Source organism: Liolophura sinensis, chromosome 6 (assembly GCF_032854445.1).
Source record: "Liolophura sinensis isolate JHLJ2023 chromosome 6, CUHK_Ljap_v2, whole genome shotgun sequence".
In the NCBI taxonomy this organism is placed as follows: domain Eukaryota; kingdom Metazoa; phylum Mollusca; class Polyplacophora; order Chitonida; family Chitonidae; genus Liolophura; species Liolophura sinensis.
In genome coordinates, this window is record NC_088300.1 from 48853581 (window position 1) to 48859643 (window position 6063).

Genomic DNA, 6063 nt, shown 5'->3' on the forward strand with positions numbered 1-6063 from the left:
GAAATCACCCAAGCCCCGCGGTACCTAAATCGCTACGGGGAATGCATAGGTGGAACACTCAGTCACCACAGGTGATATTTGAATTTCGGTCCTGATTCTAGACGCTTCCAAGACCTCTTTTGGTACCGAATATATAAAAGACTCAGGAGACCAATGCATCGCTCACAGGAACTGTCCTCTTTCAACATAACAGCTGGTGGCGTATACACCATTCACCACCCCTACCGCATGCATTTCCAAGCATCACAGGATTTTCCAGGTAAGTAGATAATTTTACTAACATATAAGGTTTAGAACAATCACAGTATCAGATTTTCGGGTTTCAAACATAAAAGGCATTAGTCATATTTATAATGTCTAAAGGCCATTTCTGGCAATGAAAAGAGTGTGGCCTGAATCTATAGAAAACTTGCAGTCGCGGCCATGTTCGATCTTTGATAAAAGAATTGTACTCTCTTGGAGTGTGTCATTCAGTATGTGCACTGGACCATAAAAACCCACACAGAAGCGAGTCAACTGTAGGCATACATGCATTGAGTTAAAATCGGCAAAGTTTTATTTAAGATATCTATCCTGGCTAGATGCTTCCCGCTATACTCACTGACTATCCTGAAAGTTTATTGACTTATTTATACTTATGAAGCTTCGATAAACCAACATGCAGCCTATGACGTCATACTTCAGTATATATTGCTGCATAATATAAATTGTTTAGTATTAGACACCTCCCGTCATGCAAATTATTGATTGTGTTTTTTCTTCTTTTGTGCATTTTTTGATCCGATATCAATCAATCACCCATTACGAAATACAGATGAATCAAGATACTAAAGTAATGGACTATCGTCAAATTTATGACCTGAGTCGAATTCATCGTAACTGATTTCGAACAAACTACAGTTAGTTTATAAATATAAGCCTCAAATAGCAAGTGTTTCACAATACCCATCAATCAGTTGAATCTGGTCACATTTTGGGGGGGGGGGAATTCATCAGATTTTAATGATGAAAAAAGGCAGATTTTCGATATTCCAGGAATGAAATCCAGATTAAGATTCAAAGCGGTATTCCAAAATTACTATTCAGGTTAAATACAAATCTCTCAATGTATCTCAGTAGCACTTTATATAATTACTACTGGTCAGTTAAATCCCTTTGTGTGCGTAAAAACAGGGATACGCGCTCTAAATGGAACCCGTTATGTCCACGTCAAGGGTTTGCTAATTTTACAAATATTGCCTGATAGACAACTGAACAAACAGAACCGGAAGCAATGAGTTTGTGAATCAATCCATAAATAGACCTACAATTCTTAGGGAGCGCCGATGATCGATATTCTACTTGAAGAATCTATGAATGGAATTTGAGTCGCTTTGTCTCCATTCAAGAGTTGCCAGAAAGCATTACTGGAAACCCCACGAAATGATGTCTGCAAGGTCTTTTTATAACTCGTATATTTTATTTCAACTTGTGTGCAAAGAAGCTTATAAAATTTACAGAATCAAAAGAAGAAAAAAAAACATGTTTTAAGTTTTAATACGACATTCAATATCGCTGTATGTTATAAAGATAACTTGCCAAAAAAGATCTATTCTTAATTATTGTGGATTATATATATATATATATATATATATATATATATATATATATATATATATATATATATATAAATGCTAGCTGCTTTATTCAACTTCAGTGACAGATTATAGCTCTCATTCCAAATGTCTTCGATCAAACTCTATAGGGTTTAGCCTGTATACGTCCTTGTTGATTACATTGGAAAGCCCTATATACCGTTTTCAAAGTCTTTAGTTTGACCGTTTTCGAAACTGAATCTAAACCTTATTGTCATGCAGAAAGCCCATCCAGCTCAACCCAAAGATTAAGCGTCGCGGTCCATGGTTTATATTTATTCCTATCTCTGACAGATCTAAATACATTGTTATATACAATATTACATTACCAATTGATGTGTATATAATGTAAGATGACAAATCCAGAGGTACGTTCCGTCTTGCTCGTATGTTTATATCCTCGTTGGTCCATTGACCAGACTCCAAAGGTTCCTGCTGGCCAACAAGTATATTCAGTGCTGCTCATATATATACAGTCAAATGTTTGAATATATACGCCCAGAGAAAACTTTTATAATATGAAGTTTAATCTTTGTCGCAAATGAATGTTGAACAATATACGCATTTGTTATCAGTAACGGTCAACTTACCAAATCCTATCATGCACTTTGCCTTCCTCGTAGAAAACTGTTGTATCCGGTTTGAGTTATTTATGAGTACCTCATGAACGGAAACTGACACAGTTGACAATCAAGTTAAGTTGAAAACCATTTGCTGGATTTGCAATTTCTTAAAACTGTTTCTAAAACACATAGCTGGTTTGCACTTGTATACTTGCATAAATAGGCCACGAAAAAGTTTGTACCTAATGTAACACATACACGAGTGACCACTGAATGATTTTATAGAGTTTCCTGCTTGATAGATTGACTATTCGACTGATGTTTGAACAGTTCAACGATCCGTTGTTCCTTCTATCGCTATTACAAATTTGTACAAATAATGTTTTGCGGCCTCTATAATGCGTCGTAAAGTAGTGAACACAATATATGTGCGAGGTATTGCATTTAGACGCAATAATTCAATAATTCACTGCATGCGTACCTGATATGGGGAGGTCTGAATTGAGGAAAACAAGGCGTTTGTGTTTTCGTTTTGGGGCTCGGTTAGCCTTGAAAGAACAGTCCAAGGGCTAGCCAGTATGATGGCCTGTGGTATAAGTGTGTCGTATACTGGGATTGTCCTATTAGAGCTATAGAAATAGTGATACAAGCACTGTAAAAGACTACAATAGTATATAACACGATGTTCACGATGAATGCATGCAGGCTACTGCTTGATTAAATATATATTGGAAGAGACGGAAATAGGTGGGACTATATATTCCGTCTCGTTTCTTGAGTCCATTTTTCACGTTTTCGCGACTCATTTATTATGGATTAAATCCGATCGTGACTGGACTGGCTGTGTAACGGTATTTTCGAGATCAGGGATGGGGATGTCTTGATTAAGAATGCAGTACAGCAAACGGACCGCCAAACCACGAAGGCTACCTGCCATCCTTCTCGAAAAGGCCCACCAAAGCACTGTAGGATTAAACTAATATTCACAAGAGAACGGACCAATTACATTAAACAGATTTATTTGCATTCATTGCATCGTTACACTTTAACAGTATACTGTGCTTCATAGCAATTAATCTGCAACAGCTGTCACTTGGTGTAATTTCCCCATACCATACAACTAACTTTGTGCGAAACCCGTGCTGCGCTGTAAATAAAAGGGAGCGGAATATACATTACCATTGAACAAGTCAGCCAGTCAGTCAGTCAAACACCCGACGCTACAAGGTAAGCAGTGTATAATTACATTATTTACTTGTGCGATACATTATATCATTATTGGGTGGTATTGGGTGGCGGGCTGCATCGGTTATTGGTCTGAAATGTGTGTGTAGCTGAGGGGGAGGTGGGGGGAGGGGGAGTTGTGCTAGTGAGGAACCAGATCAAAATTCTGAACAAGACTTCCATTAGTCCAACTGCCAAATACTTGTATTTATTTGATTTATTTGATTGGTGTTTTACGTCATACTCATGAATATTTCACTTATACCATAACGGTGGCCCCGTAAATTCACGACCCCGAGATACTAGTAAATTCACTGAATTGTGCCCCAGCAGTGGTTTGGAAACACATAAGTTAGACCCCCAATTTAAAAACTAGCTATGAATTAGCCTATGTGTGACCGCGAGTGGACTCGCACAATACGTACCTTTCCATTGTTACCTGGGTAGGCTGTTGTATACACGAATTTAATACCGTGTAATGTTTAAGTAACAACCACATTGGTTGTTTATTAAACATTACATAGCATTAAATTAAACATTACATTGCATTCAGCGTTCAGTTGTATGGTGTTGTACAGTCTAAGTGTTCAGTGTTTACTTGTATGGTGTTATACAACCAAATTGTTCATTGTTCTCTTGTATGGTGCTACCATACAACCAAATTGCCTATTGTTCACTTGTGTGGTGTTGTACAACCAAGTGTTCAGGGGGCCTCTGTGACGCAGTGTGATTAGCGTGTTAGCGCAGCACAGTGACTCAGGAGTCTTAAGGCAAAGTAGTCGGTTTGAGTTCAAGTCTTTTTCTCTGATGGTACATTCGGCCTGGGGATGATCGTGCATTTCTCCTACGCTTTGATTTTGACAAAAATCACCAAAAAATAAATGAATAAGTGTTCACTTGTCTCATGCCACCATGCAACCTAAGTGTATACAGTTCATAAAGTATGGTGTGATCATAAAACATAAGTGTTCATTGTTCACTTGTATGGTGTTCTCACGCAATATAAGTATTTCTAAGCATTCAATGCTGTTGGCTTTGTTTTATATAATCGATTAAGAACCAAAAGCAAACTAGCTTAAAAAGCACTGTAACACAATGGTACTTTGCATCTGGAATATATTCTTCCGAGTATCACATAGACTACTGTTCAAGGCAGTAGTAACATTTATTAAAATTGCTTCTCTCGGTGTTCGATCCCTATAAGTGCATCTAGATGTGAACAAATTTTTACATGCATTATTTATTTATTTATTTGATTGGTGTTTTACGCCGTACTCAAGAATATTTCACTTATACGACGGCGGCCAGCATTATGGTGGAAGGAAACCGGGCATAACCCGGGGGAAACCTACGACCATCCGCAGGTTGCTGGCAGACCTTCCCACGTACGGCCGGAGAGGAGGCCAGCATGACCTGGACTTGAACTCACAGCGACCACACTGGTGTTACATGCATTAAGAAAATTTTGTAGTTTTAAATCTCTCACTGCTTGTGGGGCTTTGGGGACAATAAGTGATCGGCGACGACCATGTGGTGGTTTACGCCGTCTTTCATTCGTTGAAGACCACTTAGTTTCCACCATTGTGGTTTATGTGCGAGCGTGTGTGTGTAAGTAAGTATGCATGTATGTCACACGTGGTAAAGTTTGTCAGTAACCTGTAAATGGTCGGTGTTCATAGTTTAATTGCTTTAAGTACTGATCTGTACACCTGAAATTTTCTTACCGACCCCGATGGCTCAGTAGGTAGAGCGTCCTCATCCGGGCGGTAGATCCAGGTTCAATCCTTGGTCGGGTCACACCTAAGACCTTAAAAGAGGAAGTTGTAGCTTTCTTGTTTGGCGTTAAGCATGAGGGGGATAGTGCCACCATTGGTTGACCGGTATCAGTGTAATGGTTCGGGTGGGGCAGTTTATTTTGCCTTCGATAAGTCGTCTCAGTGAAGCAGCAACAGATAAAAGAGCGGTGGAAATCCGTCCTGTAACAAGGAGGCACATTACACGTACATGCACTTTAAGGACTCCTTCGTCGTCATATGACTGAAAAATTGTTAAGTACGACGTTAAACCCTAAGTACTCCCTCCCTCCCTCACTCACTGTGAGCATGTTAACATCCCTCCTTAGGAAGTATATGAACGTATATCATTATATCAAGAGTACAATTACATAGTTACATACTTTACCTTTCGCGTGTTCCAAAATATGGCATCCAGGTTCTTGTCGAGTTTTGTTTCAAACGGTACACATTTTAAATTCAGGAAATAAATGCCAGGTTCTACTTCTGAGCAATTCCCATACTCATCTTATCCCTGACCCATTTCGTACGATATGAAACAGCAACTTAAAATATTCTATAACGAATTGTCAATGACGTCATACCGTTAATTTGGTCACTAAACTACCTGAAAACGACCAGTAAACATTGTCTATAACAATCGCACGCAGTGGTATTAAGAACGGGTCCTAAACAAACATGTTGACATTTTCTCGTGCACAGTGCGGAAGGCAGTCTAAGTAATGTCAGCTACACACAGCCTATATTTACAGCCACCCACGGAACCATGCTGATCGTGTGATAATAGGAAATAAAGAAAGCAACGAAGAGGTGCGCAATGCATGTACAAATACACGTGGGTGTTCAAAA